Source organism: Melanerpes formicivorus, unplaced genomic scaffold (genome assembly GCF_026170545.1).
Source record: "Melanerpes formicivorus ecotype bairdi unplaced genomic scaffold, bMelFor1.0.p_v2 SCAF_7, whole genome shotgun sequence".
NCBI classification, from domain to species: Eukaryota; Metazoa; Chordata; class Aves; order Piciformes; family Picidae; genus Melanerpes; species Melanerpes formicivorus.
In genome coordinates, this window is record NW_027142359.1 from 11,071,181 (window position 1) to 11,091,934 (window position 20,754).

Consider the following 20,754-nt stretch of genomic DNA (forward strand, 5'->3'; position numbering starts at 1 on the left):
CAAACAAATATACTGTTAAATACAAAACTTATTCCCGTGGAAACCACAGTAAAGAGTTAATTGGATCAAGTTGCTGCTCATAGAAGACTTTTAATCCAGCTGAGGATGGGGTATGGTGAGACCAGGTTTAACAGATTTTGTGAAGCGTGCCTTTAATCATGAAGCAATACAGCTAGGAAATATTTGTGCACTGTAAATGTAGTGTTGTGTGCTAATTGCATGATTGTTTCATATGTATTTTGTTAGGGTGTCTGCAGTCTGAAGAGCTTCTGTAAGCTGATGAAGAAGCCTTCCACATTCAGCATGAGCCAGTATGCCATGCTACTGCTATGTCATCTCTCAGCAGAGCTGCCTGGGCCTAACCCAGCATGTTGTTGGCTGTGTCACAAGTGCTGTTGAATATCAGGGCCCCAAGTGCACAGGAGGTCTCTAATGGACCTAATTTGTTTTGAGTAGCCTCACCTGGGTCCCTCACTCCAAACCCACACGTTTAACCTCAGTTCCGAGGCCCAGGGGACACCCAAGCAATGCTGTAGCCTGTCTCCTGCAGTCTTCCAGTGAATTTGTGGCTGGTTTCACACCTTTCCCTGGAGAGGACAGCAGGCGTGCAGAGTTAACAGGAAAGTGTGCTCCTGCAGAGAGCAGTGGGAGGTAAGCAAGATATCGGAGGGACAGCAGAGTTGGGCTTTCATCCTCTCTGTGATAGGTACTTTCTTGGGGCAGCAACTACTCGGTGCATTCTACCCCTGTAGAACACAATTATATAACTCTCCACCTACCATAAACACTTTGCTAGGCTGGTTGGGCTTTTTTCTGTGTGTGCTTTCTGGTTTTGTTTTTATAAGCTACCACTTGTACTCCTGGATGATTATAGGACCTGAGTAGCCACCGCTAAAGGGTACAATTCAATTTTAAAAGGAAAAAAATATGTTCAGGCTCCTACATTACAGATGGTCATGCTGGGCTGTCAAAGGCCTCTGTGGCACTATGTGGGCTATTCTAGCATGGAAGCCAAATATTGTTACTGATCTGAGACTTAAATCATTATTTAAATTTAGACTGAAGAAGAGATTAATTTATCTTTAAAGTATGCTGTCAGAATTAGTGCAGATTCACTCTCTCTCTCTCTCTGCTGTGCCTTCTTGTTGGAGAAAACCATCTGTTTGTCAAGGGAAATCATAAAATAATATTCAACATCAGATTTACACTGAAATCCTGATACCTAGTAACTGCAATTATGAAAACAATTATCTATAATGTGCCTAATTCATTTATATTTTAATTTCAATCCATCAGTGTCAGATAAAATAAGTTATTTTTTCCTTCTGTTCCTGGGTGGCAGCTGTAATAGCTTAATGTAATCTGGATAGTAAAATGGTAAGTTTTGGAAGTCCTGCTGCTAGCCAGGGGCTTTTTTTTGTTGACAATGGCTGGCCAAAAAAAAGCTGTTTTCAGAAATAATCAGACTTCATATTTCTGTAGTTAATGATTGTATTTCAATTCTATGAAATGATTTGCCTATTGTGGTTGTTAGAAGGCATATGGGAATAGAATACGAATTAAGGATAAAACAAAAGTAGGTAAAAAAATTCTATTTGGAACATGTGAGGACAATGATGATGGTTGAGAAGAAACAGATTCTGTTGGCTAATTCAATTGAGAGTTTCCTTTTTATGTTGCAAAATTGGTAACATACATAGAAAATTAACAAAGCAATTGTGTGCTGTTCTAGGTTTTCGAATTTGACTCATCTCATTATGTCAATGATTGAACTGTTCATTCAAAAAATTATTTGCCAAGATTGGCTACCTTTGAAAAGATGTGCCTCAGATCCATAACTGTATGAGACATCCTTAAATAATATCTTAAGCACTTCTAAAGGAGCATCTATAATGCAGGCTTTCTATGAATTCCAGAAAAGGTGACCTTTCTTAATGTCAAGGAGCTGCATTTGAAGTATCCAAGTTGTCTCTTTTTAGCAAGAGTTAAATAGCAGGAAACAGTGTCCCTCATATGACCATGGATCAGGCCAATCCCAAACACAAATACAGGCTGGGAAATGAGTCGACTGAGAATAGCCCCACAGAAAAGGACTTTGGATTACTGGCGGGTGAAAAACTAAATATCATCCAGGAACATGTGCTTGTGGCTTAGAAAGCCAATTGCATCCTGGGTTTTATCAAGAGAAGTGACCAGCAGGTAAAGGGAGGTAACTTTTTCCACTCAGCTGTGCTCTTGTGAGACCACACTTGGAGTACTGTGTTCAGTGCTTGGGGTTACAGCAGAGGAAATACATGGAGCTGCATGAACAGGTCATGAAGATGATTAGGGTGCAGGAATACATCTCCTAAGAGCATAGGCTAAGAGAACTGGGGTTGTTCAGCCTGGAGAAGAGAAGACTTCAGGGGAGATCTTTTCTGGTACTTAAAGGAGAAAAATGGAGAGAGCCTCTTAACCAGAGTGTAGCACCAAGATGAGGGATAACAATTTCAAACTAAAAGAGGGTTGATCTCTATTAGATCCTAGGAAGAAATTTTTTTCTGTGAGGGTGGTGAAATGCTCAAATAAATTGCCTAGAGAACCTGTGGATAACCCCTCCCTGGCAGCATTCAGGACTAAATTGTATGGGCCTTTGAGCAACCTGGTCCAGTGGAAGCTGTCCCTGTCCATGGCAGAAGGATTGGAACTAGATGATAAGACCTTTCAGTTTTTAAGGTCCATTCAACCCAAACCATTCTATGATCTTAAAATAATGGTCTAGGCTTAAATTGTGACATCAGAATGTTTTCCATATTGGATTATATGATGACTTCTTTTAAACAAATTTCATTTTAGCCTAGTGTTTCACTGACCTTTGTGACTCTATATTTTTAGCTTGTTTGTTAGATGTGACGTTCCTGAATCCATTGTTCACCTCAGCCTGTGGGTTCTGCCAAATGGCAACACAGAGACATGTACTCATACACTTTTGCTCTTAATAAAACATCAAGATCCTAAGTGAGGTTTCTAGAAACAAACATCTGCAGAGCTTGTTTACCTCTTGAAGTAATAGTGTCATATATTGAAACGACTTTTGTCTTGAAGTACTCCAAAAACTACATTATATGTTTCTTCTTAGCCTTCCAGCTAAAAAAAGTGACAAGAAACAGTTCACAGTCCATTAATTGTATAAGCTCATTTCTTAAATGTCTTCTCATATAATTGCTGCCACATAAATGGCTGCTACGTTTAACTATTTCTGGAACATAACTCTGCTTAAAACTTCCATTTGAACTCCAGTTACTTTAACAAATCAGGACTTATATCCTTAAAAAGTCGTGCTTTGCATTGATCTCTTCATCAGCCTCAATGCCCTTGAAGATGTGGACCAGAGTGTTTTTATCATTTGCAAAACTGCTTGAGTATATTTGAAACAACCTGTCCACTTCAGGCTAAACTGGATATGATTTAGGCCTTCAGCAGTTCGCAAGGAGTCATGAATAAACAGGAAAGGGATAAAAAGAGAAACAAAAGAATCCAGCCTTGTTTCATGTCTGCTTTTGATCTGCTATTGACAGAACAAAGGGATGTTTTGTAACTATATCCTCTTTTAGACAAAAAAAAAAAAGCTACATCACACAGATTAGTTCAAGAACTTTTAATCAGTGAGAGATTCCCCCCCCCCCCCCCCCCCCGAATTGCTTCAGACTCAGGTGCTTGCTTCATAACGCCAAAGGCTTTACAAAATTTTATTTTTATATAATATTCAATGACAAATCCTTTAATCTGAAAGCTTGGTTTTCAGAGAAATGTTTATTCCATTTCATTAATTTGCACTATGCAAACCCAGAGGTTCTGACTTCTGTTTCACAAGAGAAAAGTGAAACGTATTTTATCTGCTGGCAAGCTAAGCTTCTTTTCTTGTCTCTTTACAGAAAATAATGTGGCTGTCCTTGCTATGAAATATCTTTGTGTTATCAGGAAGCAAGTGTGTGGCAAGCAGCTTTGTCCTGAGGTGCTGAAATGTGACTGATTTTTAGTAAATGGCTAGTTTGGCTATGAATATTCTAAAGCTCCTCATATACATGTGGTTAACCTAGAAAAAAAGACCATGATGAATTCAGAGTTTTGTAATTCTAACTTTCTGGGTCTCATGTCCATGAGCAAACACTGTTTTCTGTGCAGCTTGAAGATAGACACAGCTGATAGCCAGTCTTCAGAGACACACCCATAGGCATTCAAGGTGTCACACCGGGCTGCTGAACCTCCTGGGTAGTGCAGCTGCCTCCTTTCCTTTCTGTTGAAGAGGAGAGGTCTAGTGCTCATTTGGGTCACCTGCTGAGGTTGACTAGGGACTGTGTAACTCACCCAGTGTGTGTCAAAATCTAGAATTTGGCTTTGATTTTGACTTCTACTCCAACATGGAACAGTGAAGTTGGTACTTGAATAACCAGACAAGCACCTCTTAAATGTTTTCTACGCTGTAGTATTCAAGAATGGAAGGTGCTTAGTGTAAAAACCTGCAAGACAAACATAACTCCTTTTTAGGACTGCAAGGAAATTTTACAATGTGATAGTGGTCTGAAAACACCACCATCAGAAATGGAGACTAATTACTGAGAGAATGATTCTATAGTGGGGTTCTGTTTCTTCTCATCCTTATCAGAAATTTATCCTCTTTCCCTCTTATGCTCCACAGAGTTAAATCCACCTCACTATCTAAATTCCACCATTCAATAACATGTTCCTTCTAGAACATAATGCAAAATTTTCAAGAATCCTTCTCTAAAAATTGTCATTAAATTGGAGTGTAGATGAACATATATTTATGAGGGAAATAAAAGTATTTTGGAAAATGGAAACAGATTCAGTGCCCACTGTAAAGAAGGGATGCCGAATGCACGTTTTGCATGTTTTCTCAATTATTTCCCTCAAAAAAACCCTAAAACAAACAAAAAAAACACCCAGGATTTTCAGATTCATTCAGCTGTCCATTTATGGTGGTCATTTTGAAGAACTCAATGACTTGCTTAGAAAGTTTTTATTGCTGTAGATTGGAAAGAAAATGTTAACTTCATCAAAAAGGTAAAATACAAATCTGGCTGCTTTTTATGTACTCCTGGCAAAGCAAAATCATGTGAAATAATTTTTTCTGTCAGGCATCAAAACATCTGTCTTCGCTATATCATGAATACAAATTTGAGAACAGCTAATTAATCAGTCTGATCTTTGCATTCCCTGAAAAATAAATGCTAGTTTCCATTCCATTACCTGCAGCTTTGTTTCTCTTGTTTTGAGAGCAGAACCTCAGAATCTGACAGGTTTGGGGCTGGGCCACTTCTCAGAGGGTTTTTTTGTGCTTATTTTGCTCTATTTCAATGTGTATTTCTTCTGTGTCTGCTCCCTGTTACTAAGCTGTGTTAAGTAATCCAAACTGCAATGAATGGCTCTATTAAAAAAAGTCAATAACCTAAGTGGCTTTATCTCTACCCACTGTAATCTTCTTTTCTTCGTCTAGTTTTGTGGAGAGAGATACCTACATTGTGTGTAGAAAAGATTTTCAAATACTCTGCTATTCACTAGATACTTTTTATGTTCTGCTCTTCCTTCTTACTGTTTATCTGTTTTGCCTGAAAAACTTTAAAGCCAGACCAATCCTTCTGTATGCTTGGTGGTTGTTTTTTTTTTTTTTTCAGTTTCCTACATGGTGAAACAGATTTGGTTGCAGTTTATAAATTTGAATTTAATCAACTAATTGAAATGCACAACACCTCTTTCCCTTGCCCCACTATCTATTAAATTTAAATAAGAAGAAGCTGTTTCATCTGATGAATATGGCCTGGTTGTGGATTTAGTTTCATAACTCAGTAATTTCTTTATTTTAAATTGAAATATATGGCAAATCTACCTAACCTTTTTTTTCCATGGCAGTTCTGTCTTCATGCATTTATCAATCATAGAATATGTTTACCTGTCCAGTGTCCTTATTTCTGTATACTCAGGAGTCCCCAAAACACTAGAACATAGGTTGACGTGTTAGTGATGTGACCTTTTGTCAACTTTTTTTTTCATTCTTTTACATCAAAGGCGAAAAATCATAGATCATTGTGTCTGATTTATGGTAGGGAGTCTTAGGGGAATGATCTTGGTGGTCTCAGGAGGTTACTGTGTTGCAGTTTTGGGCGGGACCCTTTTCACCTTTTCTTCATTCAGTAGCACTGAGAACGGTCAAATGCACAATGTGATTAAAAAACAGAAAGGGGCTGTGCTATTCCTGTTAGCTTTCCTGGAGATTTTCTCTTTTACTGTGCCTATTACCATGTTTTCTTCTGCTTTCCTATCTTTGTTTCTGACAGTGCACCAGGGTGCACAGCAGAGCTCCCAAACAGCAGGAGGCAAAATTCTGAACCACCTATTGAAAGTAATTCATAGATACCTCAAGGGAAGGGATTTCTGACATAAAAGGTAAATAAAGATTGTTTGGCTTCTTATCTAGGTCTTACTTTCTGTAATTCACTGCCAGGTTTTTTGGTGGGTGTTGTGTTTGGGGGTTTTTTTGTGTGGTTTTTTTTGTTTTTTTTTGGTATGATTCTTTAGTGAATTTCAGACATGGTTGTAGCAGATGATCACGTTTCAATAATTTCTCTTTAATTCTACTATTTCCCCCAATAAATAACTGTTTTGCTGTGTCTTATCTAAAGAGATGCCAGATTTGAAGGCGTTAAACCAGTGTGAAACTTATGAATGCCATCTTTGTCACGTTGTCTCTATGGGTGCCACTATGGCTCCCATTCAACAACGTAGGAAAATATCTCTTGCAGAAGTGGCTATCAGACAGATCGTGGGAACAATGATTTAAGTACTGCTTTTCTTTGAGGTAATCTAAATCAGCTCAAAGTCTCGCTGGTGGGGGGGTGGGGAAAGAGCACAATTAGGTGAATAAACCTTGACAGCACAAGCCAGTCTGTTCCTTTTACCACCATGCCTATACATATAGTTGAAGATCTCAGTTTTGTACTTTCTGCCTCTATCTCAAATCCAGCAGAATATTTTGCAATGGGTTGTGAACTTTGTAATCCAGAGATGATGATTTTTGGAAAATGTGCATGCTTACTCTTTCAATTTTGCCTTGAGATCTCGCTCCCAGTGAATGCCTAAACACCGTCACTTGTTTCTTCCTCTGTGAAAAACAATGTGCTGCTAAAGGAAGTTTCTGCAATGCAAGTCCAAGCTCAGAAAGTATTCCTCTCTTTTTCCAGTCTCATTTCTGTATCCAGTGATAATAATAGTAGAATCTCTTTACTGGTGGGCTGCTGGTGTGTTTTCAGATGATTGGGGTGGCTGCTTTTTTTCCTTTTTTTTGTTGTTGTTGGCAATCTATACCTAAATTAGCCAAGAGCTGTCAGGTACACAAGCAGAACCTGCTGCTAAGCAACAAAGCTGCCCCAAATACTGAGACAATTGGCAAATGGTCTCAAAGGAAAAGGATCGGTCACCATTCTGTCACAAACCTATAAATATGGATACTAACAGGGATTAGCAGTCCAGGGGCTTTATAATTTACAGCCCATGCCTTTTCCAAACGGATTTCAACTGAAATCAGACCATGTCTGATTTGCCATTTCTCTGCCCCTTTATGAAGTGGCTTCTATGCCCTACATGTATATACAGGGCAAGGATACTTAAGATAAAGGTATTTCTGTGCTTTCCTTTGCATTTAGCAAGGATTTGTTTTTACATTTTATTTTGATTTCTGACCTTTTTCAGAGACAGAGGTTTATGTTGTGATTCTGATTCTGATAGATGGTGACATTTTCTAAGTTTCCTAGTGAGGTCACTGAAGGGACATCTTCTTTAAACATTTAATCTTTTTATTTGTTTAGGTTTGGCTTGGTTTGGTTGCTGTCATTGGTCCTACAGTACACTTTCCAGATTGGGATTATGGGGAGTGGCTCCCAAGCATGAAGAAATGTTCCAAAACTATCAAAATAATTCTGTTTTCAGGTGGATTAACATTGTAACCTTCCAGTGTCAAGTTTCTAATGCATCAGTACTGCATCCAGTAATTTATTCAGGGTGGTGGTCATCATCTTCAGATTGTAAATGCACAACAAGACTACTTCATTGTTCATTGTCTTCTGTAAACTATTTAAAATACACTGCATGGACAGATCTATGCATTAGGATATCATCATGTTAGTACTGTTGTTCAGAATCACTTGTGCAAAATTTTCAGCATTTTTAAATGAACACAAAATCTGTTCAGGACTATAGGCTTCTGTAACCTTGGAAACTGTGATATATGTTCATTTTGGAGACAATGGATTTATTACAGCATTGTCCAAATATTTTGGATAGAAAGTGATTCACACTATTTCACTTGTTTGCATATATTTACATGAGTCATCTGCTGTTGTTATTGCTCTTAAGATATTATCATTAATATTAGCATATTTAATGACCACTTTCCTGTTTGGTAACACTTAAGAACTTCATTGAGTAGTGAAGCCTGTAGTCTTGGATTCTGTTTAGAGGGACAGACTTTGCTTTGAAGTGATAATGCCAAAAGGCCTAGTGAAGGCAAGTAAAGTTGTTACTTGCTAAATAGATTCCAGAGATCTTTATGAGGGTCTATATATAATCGGCTCCTGGGAGATTAAAATCAGTTTTCAGAAGGCTCTGACAAATAAACAAATATAAAGATAAATTTTGAGCATGCTTTCTTTTTTTTGTTTGTTTGAAATGGCAAGTCTTGATACTACATAACATTGGTTACACTATTCTAGAGACCATACCTTTAACCTTATTTAATTAGTGGTATTACATTTTAGCATTAATTTAAAATTGATACATACATAAAATCACTAATTACTTGGAGTAATTCTCTCATCTTTCAGTGTTGCTGGCAGTTGTTTATAGTCAGCAAGACAATTATTATATTACTGTTTATGATATTATTATTAGATGCACAGACAAATATTAATGATTAAAAAAACACAATTGGAGCTGTTTCTTTCTGGTTTGAAACAAGAGTAAAATCTATTTCTAGTTTTCCTTAGCTCTAATAAGTGTGTGTATCAGAGACAGAACATGATCGTGCTGCTCGACAGCACACATGGAGCCATGAGCTTCCCAAATCCCAGCCTTGGTTTGTCACTGTGCTATCTGACTTAACCTTTATTTCGCAGCTACATATGGCTGCTGGCAAGAGACTGAACATTAGCAGGAACAGTAAAAGCAGTGATATGGGAAGACTGGGGTCTTTTAAAGTATTTTAAGAGTTATATTATGGAGGTTTTGCAAAGCAAATGTGAACTTGATAAATTCCAGAAGAATAGAGTTATCACTAGATGGCCCTTTGCAGTGGATGTGTTTTGCTGTTTGTTCTCTTGCCATGTTTTTGAAAGAGGTGTTTTCTGTTGTCTCCGGTGAAGGCAGAGTTGGACAGTTGGACAGTAAGTGTATCTATAAATGCTTTCAACAAAAAAAAACACTCCTGTTTAATTTCTCTAGAGCTTTTATGGAAAAGCATCCCTGACACTATCAGAAAACTTTTTGCGTTTTTTTGGGGTGTGTCAGTTCTTCCACACAACAGCTTTTAATTTATTTTATTCTGTTTTCATGCTGGACTGAGAAGAAAGTATTTTGAACGTTTTGTGGCAGTAGAACTGTGTCAGAATAGATGCTCTCTGTTTAGAAGCCTTGATTTAAAATTAAAAAAAAATCTTAAATTCAAAAGATTTCTAAAACTTCTCTAATAAAAAACACTCTGGGGAAAAAACTGTTGCCATTACAGTTTTGATTTCAATGAAAGATCATAACACCACCTTCTACGAGTCTTGCAAACCATTTAAAACTGTTCCTGGAACAAGAGCTTGTTTCTCAGAAAGGCTTAAATTGCTGTGCCACGAATAGAATTCATTGCAGTAAAGATAATGTCAAATTTTATATGCAAAAGAGGAAAAGTTATCATTACAAATAATAGCACAATGAAAATTACTTGTCAGAAAGCAAGCAGGTAAGTCAGTAGTGAGATATTTTATTGTTCAGTCCAATGTTATTCACATTGATTATTAAATTCACATAAAATATAATTGTCAATATCTAGCTGAGCAACTTGTTCCTCTAAATTTCTGCGTATTGATACAATTTTTTAGCACTGGGAATAATATATGACTCAGTAGAAGATTGAGAGGGCTGCCTGTGTTACAAGTGGAGCCATTCTTTTCAGATTAATATCTTTAAATAATTATACATTGCATTCCTACTGCATGTCATTGTAAATGAATACATGAAAATCCAAGTGTCATGTGGAAGAGATAGCAGGAGTAACACTTGAAAGACTCTCTTCCTGTTTTAATGTCATGTACAATTGCAAAATAAGGTAGCACACGTGAACAACTGAAGTACTTAAACTGATTTCCCCTTAAAATGGTAGCTTGTTGCTTGAAATAACTTCTAATTCTTCTCTATACACCCAATTATGCAAAATTGTAGAACAGTGTTGTTATGTATAAATGTTCATTTCCTTATATGAAAGGATTGAGGTACGCAGAAGTCAGATTCTCATATAACAGTGACTCACAGCTGAGAAAAACAGCAGCGTAGCTCAGTGTGTTTTTTAACTGGAAATGGGCAGTGAGAGCCACTGTGGACTGAAAGGACAGCTGGCATGACAGCCTTTGATGTCCTGTGTGTAATTGATTTTGAATGCTTCGCAGATTTTTAAAATAGTATAGAGGCACTTAGACCAGCAGGTAACAGTTGGGAATAGATTTAGTGGGGGTGAGCCCATTTTCATATTACTCTTGCTTTAGAATCCTTTAGATGCACTGGACATCAAAGATATGTTCTCTTTTAAGTTCAAGTGCTCGTCAACTCTTATACCCCTTGTCATCATAGTCAAGAAAAGCAAAACCACTTAAAACACAAAGATGAAACTTAAAGCATAGTTTATATACAGTAAGTGTGTGAAATAAAGGCTGGTTGCCCAGCCAGTACTCTTAAGTTTTTTGTCAGGGACAAGACAAGCTCTTTCTGTCTGTTGGAAGTGATGGCATTTTTACGTTTAATATGTACTTAGTGGTCTCATAAAAATAATGTGACAGTTCTTAGAGAACTACTGGGTTTGCTTTCCTTTTGTGTTAGGTGACTGAAAATCACATCTCTAAATAGGTTTGATTTTTTTTTTTTGCTTTCATTCTTCCCATATGTCTTTCCATTACCATGAAAGAAACAAGGATTATCTCTTAGGATTTCAGAACAGGATTAGTGGAATTGAATACCTTCCTTCCAGGACTCTAAATTTACTACATTGTAAAGGGGTTTGCATTGCAAATACTTAAACATGATGTAGTCTCTGAAAATCAGACTATCTGAAATCAACCACCCAGATACTGAGTCATAGAATCAATAAGGTTGGAAAAGACCTCAGACATCATCAAGTCCAACCCAACATCTCTTGACTAACTAAACTGTGGCTTCAAGTGCTATGCCCAGTCCTTTTTTGAATACCTTCAGGGACGGTAACTCCACCACCTTCCTGGCCAGCACATTCCAATAGCCAATCATTCTTTCCATGAAAAACTTTCTCTTCACCTTGAGCCTTAACTTCCCCTGATGCAGCTTGAGACTGTGTCCTCTTGTTCTGGTGCTGGTTGCCTGGGAGAAGAGACCAACCCCCACCTGGCTGCAACCTCCCTTCAGGTAGTTGTAGACAGCAAGAAGGTCTCCCCTGAACCTCCTCTTCTCCAGGCTAAACAACCCAAGCTCCCTCAGCTTCTCCTCATAGGGCTTGTGCTCGAGACCTCTCACCAGCAAAAATGATCGCTTTTTATGAAAATCTAGGCCATACATTTCTAGATTTTTTGTCTTTAAAGTAATGAAAACCTATTTTGCTTTTCCAAGATATATTTTTTACAGTTAAGGTTTGAATCTAGGTAGATATTTGAATTTAGGACAATAAAATCCCTCACATAATACACTGTAAATATCCAAAGCATCTGCTAGGATAAATTTAATAGACTGTGCTAAGCAATATTCATAATATTTTATTAATGGCAGTGAATTTGATCTAGAAAATTTTACAGTGGTTGGACTGACCATTCATCCAAAAGATACAGGCACTTAATTGTGTCTAAGCAGCTGTCAATTTTGTATGCCCTTAAGATGTCCCTTTCTCACTTGGCTGATCACATCATGTTTGGAAGCTCTGAAACGTTCAGACTTGAACCAGAAGGAGAAATTTTGCTTGTGACAAAACTGCAACGGCTTAACCATTATGATGCATGTCTGCATCTTTATATTTCTCTGACAAAAGTATTCAGGGTTATAGTAAGGAACAAATACAGTTGAAATAAACATTCATAAAAATCTAAATATCTTATTTTGCCATGTTTGATGGGTTTGCAGAGTAATTTATTCAGTCATGGGATGAGCCATTTTAATAATAGATGAGAAATCTTTCCAACCTGAAAGAACCAGCATTGCTGTGTTACTTAATTTAATTTAATCAGATTATAGTTTTGAAGAAACCCACAGAAGGAAGGCTCACTGGTGATGACTGTTTTCACGGGAATAGAGGTTAATGGTGTTGGAATTTTATTCTACAAAGTTGATTGAATAATTTCAAGTCCAACTATCCAGATGCCTTCAGTTATACAAACTGTTCTTCATTTTCTATTGTAAAGATCTGTGCAGTGCTTTATGTCAGAGTAAACATGCAATGCATTCTATCTTAGTGCCATTTGCAATTATTGGGCTAGAAGGGGGAAAAAAATTTAATCAGGAGACAAAATCTTTCACTGGAGGAACGTCTTTGGTGATCACACAGGAAATAATCTAACATGGCAAAGCTAAAAAGCAATATGGCTCAGGTAATAACTATAGCAGCTGGTGCCAATTACTTGAGCAATTATACATTTTTACCTGTTCAAAACTCATTTGTTTAGAGTTTACAAATAGCCACTAAAGTGTTGCAGCTAATCTTATCAAATCTGCTACACTAAAATAGTGTAGTAGTGTAGTCCAAGGGAATAGACCCCTTGGAGGTAGGTATTCCACTACAATTATGTGTTTGTTATGAACGTCAGACAAAAACTTGATTTAAAGTTTCTTCTTGAATACAGAATCAATTTTTCAAAATGCAATTTTGTGGCAGTTACTTAAAAATTAATTTCCTGGCAGTTGAGGTTCCCTATAACAAGTTTTAGGTTCACCTGAAACATTGTTGTAAAACTCAAAAATCTGCATGATCTGAGGGACATTTGTTAAAGAAGAGACATATTTCAGACACTCTCTCAACTCCTTTTGGTTTAATAAGTTTATTGTGTGCAAACAAGAAACTGACTGCAGACATCCCTGTCATCCTAAATGAGAAAGGTTAGGCCTAAGAGATAGTCTGTAGAAAATTAGGCTAATCTGCTGAAAATTAGCCTAGAGTAGCCTAAAACAGTATTCGGCACTTGAAGAGTTGCTACCAAGACTAAAGAATGCATTCCCCAAAAATGTGTGGAAGTAAATGCACATAACATGCAATATGCGTGGGCTGATGCATTCTAAACTGTGTAATACTGACCTTTTTCTTATCTGTATGATGTTTTCTTAAAATATGGATGAAGTACTTGGTGGTTTTGTTGTGTGTTGTCTTTTTTTTTCTTCTTCTGTTAGTTTTCTGTTTGATTTTATTTTTGTTTGGTTTTAGTTTTGGGGGGAGGGTTGGTTGTGGGATTATTTTCTTTGGTTTGTGTATTGTTGTGTGTGTTTTTCTTTTCTTAAAAGAAATCATTATGTTACTCCTAAAACAACAACAAAATAAGACCTACTTGTTTTCTACTGTTAAAAACTTGGAAAAATCTATGAGTGGAGAATGTTTCTTGCATTAAAATGTGACAGAGAAGTAATTTAAATTATGAAAGAGGGCTAGTTCCCACTGAAGCCTATCTAAGCAGAATTAACCATACCTGTCATAGTCCATTTCATTTTCAGAAGCATTGTACATCTGCTGCCTCCCAAAAGATAATATTGGAAAACCAATTTGTATCCATGTTAGACTTGCATATTCAAAACTTCTCTCCTGTTCTAATCACTCCATGGACTGATTTAAATGTACTGGCCTCTCTCAATGTTGCAGCTGTACATTTGGAATGATAAAAATAAAGATTGTCACAATGCATGGTTGCAAAATTCCTCAGAAGCAAGATGTGATGTCCTAGATCTTCCTTAAGGAGATTATTTAGATCCAATTTACATAATCAGTTAGGATATAACTTGGGAAAAAATGGAATATCCCAGTGTTGTTGGGAAGTTCTTACCTGTAGATATCTTTCTGTATATAAGTATATATGATTGTGTTTCATACAGTTATAGAAAATACCCTTAATCTATAGGGGGAGATTGAGCGCCAACTCACAGGAAGCACTTCAGGCCTGGGATAACTTTCTCTGAGGGATGTTATGGCAGATTTACACTTTTGCTCTTCAAGAGTCATGCAGTCACACTTGCTATTTCCCCAGGTAGATCATAGCTATCATATATGAGCAACAGTAGGAGCTGAATCCACTTGCAGAGGTTGTGAGAATATGCCAGATAAATCTTTATTTAAATCAGTTTTAGAAGGTATATCTGTTATGGTTTCTCTCAAGTACTTGTAGGTCCTGCAGTCTTAATATTGATGAAAGTGATTTGTTGAAAGGATTAGTTCTGGTGAAGAACAGTAACTTCCTTCCAAGAAACCACAGTTTCCATGCTGAAAGACTGTGCCTGTTCATTCTGCTTTTGCTCTTAGCCAAAAGAAACTGGAAACTATAGAAATAATAGATAAACTCTTCCAACCCTATTCCCAGAACCTTGCCATCAATTAAAAACTAGACTTTTTCTTCCACTTGCACCTCTTCTTACTTGGTGTCAAGAGGAAAAAAAAACAACTGATGTTAAGACTTCTACTCTCCTGTCATTTATGTCAAGCTAAACAAAGGTGCAAAACACAGATCAGCAGTATCAGTTAATTTTGCTGTTCATTTGCTTGTCTTTGGTTTTGTTTAATATAGAAGAAAAGCAATTCTCAGCACTACATAGGCTCTTGTATTTATGCATTTTTTTATATAAATAGCATTTGTGGCTGTATCCAAGAATACTGTTATTTTTAATCGGTGTAAACCTTCCTCTGACCAACCTTTGATCTTGTTTGGAAACCTACTGTAGTTGTTAACTGGAATTCATTGCACTTGTATCAGTTGTTACCTCAAGGTAAGGGTTGCTTTCCCTAAAAAGACTGCAAAAGATTCCCTGTCAGAATGGCCCTTGCACCACTCAGGCTTCAAAATTATTTACTGCACATGATTACAACAGTCATTACAGTCACTAGTTTGAGGAAATATTAGTTTCTGCCATGCTGGACAGTAATGGGTATTGGTAGCATTTTCAATGAAAAAGATAAGAAGCTTCTCATTCCTTTTCATCCAAAAGTCTTCCCACTCAATTTTATTCCTGCCAACCAGTAAAAACAAAGAGTTTCTCTCCCTGTCTTGCACCAAAGGAAACAGACATGTTTCAGCAAAATTGTGGTGTAATGGAAAGTTCATCTGAATTTTCTGTCTAGAGATTTGAAAATCCTCTGGATATTTTTGGACTAGAGCTGTTGCCTGGGATTTTTGTTTTTATCATGACCCAAGTAGTTGACATCCAGCTGGTTTGGGATTTTAGCTGTCTGTGAACTGTCATTGACTGTATCTATGTAATTCATATGGCAGCAAGGCAAAGCTGCATAGGCTGTGACTTGTGTAGTGTTATTTGCAGTAGGGGAAATCACAGCCTCTCTAAGCTAAGCCAGTCTATAGCAAGTGATTGCTGCTGTTAGTTGTAAGTAGGGCAACTCCTTGATGAAAAGCATGCCCTGCCTTTGCATGTACTAACCAAAGAGACCCAAGACACACTGTATTGAGTGCATCTTTTTCTTACTGTCTTTAAGTTGGAGTTTTGATAATAAAATCTCTTATGTGTGCCAAGTGAATTAGAGGCCTGTTTTTCAGCATAGTGATGCTGTTGGTGCTGTTCATTAGAATAGACTAAAGGAAATCTTACTACTTCTGATGTATAGATCAATTAAAGTAATTTAATACTACAAATATGTTTAACCTTGAACACTTGACTTATTAGCACGAATAATTGTTTAACGTCAACATCTGTAGGGGCCAATTTGTTTTTCAAAAAAGCTGAGCTGTGCTGCTGTTGCAAACAAATTTCAATTGTAAAGCAGCATTAGCCAAGCTTCTACTATGTAATTTTTATTCAGAGAGAACAAATAGAATTGTGTCTGTTCTCAGCACATACTGGATAAGAAAACACTACCTGTTCAGGCGATAAATGAAGGTGATGTGTACTATAGGAACTGCTCAAAATTCTTGATGCATTTGGAAAAATAGATGTAATAATAAAATAGGGCTAGAGGCTGACTGCAAACTTCAACCAATGTAGGAGTGATATGCATTTCCTGCTTGATTTTCCTCAGAGCACAAATGTAATCATGCTTCAGGTTTTATAGAATATGCCAGAGTCTCTCTGTTCAAGGAAATTGTCTATTGGGCAGTGAAGAAGAATAAACATACTGGGTTTTACTGGAATAACCTGATGTGTAAGGAGATATTTTTTGTTTTAAAATTAAATCAGGGAGAAAAATCAAGAAAGATAATTATTGCTCACATCTTAAATTGTACTGAAATATTTTAAAACTTGTTTCATTATGTGACGTAAAGAGAAAAAAGTAGTCTCAGATGACAAGTCCAAGCTGACCATCAGAACAAAAATAAATATTGTTAGAAGTGATATTTAATTCAGAATTTAGTAGTTTTGTAAAACACTCTTTTTAAATCACCCCTCTTTGCCCTCACAAATGTTCCTAGAAACTGAATCGTCATTCTAGTCCCCATGCCTTTTTGGTAATAATGTATTTTGGTAATAATGTAACTCACTCAATCAGATTGACTTCCTGTTCTTGAACTCCAGTGAAATCAGATAATTTTGTTTTGTTCAGGTACATGCAGTGCTCTAAGATCTGTGGAGAAACATTGATGTGAGATTGATACAATAAAGTGATGACTGAGATGATGAAAGCTAAATTACTCTGTTCCTCTATTTTAAGCAAGCCTTCCTAGCATACGGAATACAACACTGGAAATTTTTGCATTAAAACAAACAACAAAACACAGTCCAAAGAGCTATCAAAGGGGATGACAGATAAATGTGTGTTAATCAATGCCGTTAACCCAGTAATCTCAGACTCATTCTTGTAAGTATTTATTCTTGCATATCCTTCTCTACAAATACAGCACAGGGATTAAAATATATACTGTGCACTGTTGGCGTGAGTGTGCAAGTAATGTTTTAAAGTAGCCATTTGCAATAACCAGTTTTGATCAGTGGTCAATAGTACTTGTTTTTTTGTGCTATGATTCTTCCATTAATTGTAGTCTATTAATTGCTTATAAACATTTTATTTAAATAATGTTGTTAGTGAAAGAAAGCTAAAACATTAATGGGAATTCTTTTATCATTGTATACGTTATCTGGGTTATTGTCGCTGTTCTGTGGGACAAACGTCATTAAGACCACTTAACTGAACCAGATCACTAATAATGACCCTTTCTAATTTAGAAAACAGATTCTGCCAAGCAGAGTAACTGTTATCTATTCTATGGGTTATACAATATTATTAATGAGATGTATCAGGTATTGTTTGTCTTGGAAAGCGGAGTGAAATCCCTGTGTGCACTGATGCTGTGAGGGCGGTTTCCTATTTGATGTGAATATTTGACCTTGCCAGAAGCCCCAAACTGAGATAGGAATTTTGATTTCACTTGCATCTCTTCTTCAGAAGCATGAGCTTGACAAATACTGCTAGTGTGGTTATGGTTTGGGTGGAATAATTGTCCTAATTTTGTACACCATAACTGTGTTTATTTTGTGCTGATCTTCCAAAAGTCAGCTATGACACCTGATTACAAGCATGCATCCTAGTCTTTTCGAGGCTGTACATTATTCATTTGCCATAGTTCACCACTGGGATGGAAAAATCACCCTCCAAATGGATGGGAGCCTGAGTGGATGCCTAGGGATGAGCCTGCACAGCTACCACTTAGATAAGGCACCTGGAAATTTGTTTATGAAGCAGTTGTGTCTACAGTGAGCAGCTGCATGGACATGTAATTGGTTATGTGTGGCAAGACTACAATTGGAAAAACAATAACTGTATGATTTGACTATGGTTAAGACCTAACTCTGTATTTTGAGGCATTCTTGTTTAAGACCAATGTACTATAATGTTGAGAGTGGACAATAATTATTATTTTTTTTTAGCGTGCTGAATACAAAGACAGAGATGTGAATAGATTTCCAGAATAACCATTGATTTAATATGTCATTCTACTCAATTGTGGGGATACTAGAGTATGTGGGGATACTAGAGTGTGGGGAGGACAGCTCCTTGTCACAGCTGCTGTGTGAGCCTATCAGAGTAAGGCGTTGCTTAACCTTCTTTTTACAAATAGAGAAGGGCTGGTGGGAGATGTGGTAGTTGGAGGCTGTCTGGGGTCCAGTGACCATGAGGTAATTGAGTTTTCAATATGCAGTCAAGCTAAGAGGGGCAGCAACAAAACCTCCACTCTGGACTTCCGGAGGGTGGACTTCAGGTTCCTGAAGGAACTAACTCAGAAGGTACCTTGGGAAACAGCCCTTTAAATAAAGGGATCTAGGATCGCTGGTCCTACTTCAACAAAGAAATCTTGAAGGCTCAGGAACTGACTGTCCCAATGTGCCAGGAGATGAGCTGCCGGGGTAGAAGGCCAGCCTAGATGGGCAATGAGCTTCTGAATGAATTAAGGGAATGTGGAGGGTTGAGAGAAGGCCCAGCTTTCTCTCCCCCACAAAGAAAGAAACCACAGCTAGCCCAGTCGGAGAAGCAAAAGGGTATGCAATATTTACAAGCAAAAATGAAATGCAGGTTATATATATACACAATATACAGTATTTACAATATATATGCAGAAATACACAGCAAAGAAAAATACAGAAACAAAACTCTCTCCTCCAGAGAGCGAGTATCATCTTTGGAAGGAGAGCTAACCCATGAAGTGTTTAAGGATGTTGCTAGGTCATGTAGGAAAAAAACATTAGGCAAAAGCCCATTTAGAGCTTAGACCAGCCCCTTGTGTGAAGGACAAGAAAAGATGCTTTTATAAATACATTAATGGCAAAAGGAGGGGCAAGGACAACCTCCACTCCTTAGTGGACATGGAAGGGAATGGTATAACAAAAGATGAGGAAAAGGCAGAGGTACTTAACACCTTCTTTGCCTCAAATTTTAATAGCAAGATAGGTTGCCTTCTGGCCAACTGGCCTCCTGAGCTGGCAGATGGAGTCAGCAGTATAGTTCCCCTGTAACCCTAGAGGAAGCAGTTAGACACCTGCTCAGTCACTCGGATCCCCACACCTCCATGGGACGGGATGGGATCCATCCTAGGGTGCTGAGGGAGCTGGCAGATGAGCTGGCCAAGCCACTCTCCATCATTTTTCAACAGTCCTGGCTCACGGGAGAGGTCCCAGATGACTGGAAGCTAGTCTACCTGGACCTCAGCAAGGCCTTTGATACCATCCCCCATAGCAAACTCCTGGCTGAGCTGTCAGCCCATAGCTTGGATGGGAGGACACTGCATTGGGTTAGGAACTGGCTGGAGGGCTGAGCCCAGAGAGTGGTGGTGAATGGTGCCACATCCAGCTGGTGGCCAGTCATTAGTGGTGTGCCCCAAGGATCATTGCTGGGCCCCATGCTGTTTAACATCTTTATTGATGATCTGGATGAGGGCATTGAGTCCATCACTAGTAAATTAGTAAATTTGCAGATGACACCAAGCTGGGAGCAGGTGTTGATCTGCTGGAGGGTAGGAGAGCTCTGCAGAGGGACCTTGACAGGCTGGACAGATGGGCAGAGTCCAATGGCATGAGATTTAACACATCTAAGTGCCAGGTTCTGCACATTGGCCACTGCAACCCCATGCAGTGCTACAGGCTGGGGTCAGAGTGGCTGGAGAGTGGCCAGGCAGAAAGGCACCTGGTGGTACTGGTTATTAGTAGGCTGAACAAGAGCCAGCAATGTGCCCAGGTGGCCAAGAAGGCCAATGGCATCCTGGCCTGCATCAGAAATAGTGTGGCCAGCAGGAGCAGGGAAGTCATTCTGCCTCTGTACACTGCACTGGTTAGGCCACACCTTGAGTCCTGTGTCCAGTTCTGAGCTCCTCAATTTAGGAAAGATGTTGAGTTGCTGGAACATGTCCAGAAAAGGGCAACAAAGCTGGGGAGGGGTTTGGAGCACAAGCCCTCTGAGGAGAGACTGAGGGAGCTGGGGTTGCTCAGCCTGGAGAAGAGGAGGCTCAGGGGGCACCTTATTATTCTCTACAATTACATGAAGGGAGGTTGTAGCCAGGTGGGGGTTGGTCTGTTCTCCCAGGCAACCTGTGACAGAATAAGAGGACACAGACTCAAGCTGTGCCAGGGGAGGTTTAGGTTGGATGTTAGGAAGAAATTCTTCACAGAGTGATTGGCCATTGGAATGAGCTGCCTGTGGAGGTGTTGTAGTCACCATACCTGGAAGTGCTTAAGAAGAGACTGGATGAGGCACTTAGAGCCATGATTTAGTTGATTAGATGGTGTTGGGTGATAGGTTGGACTCAAAGGTGTTTTCCAACCTGGTTAATTCTGTATTCTGCTACATATTCTGTCTAGAGC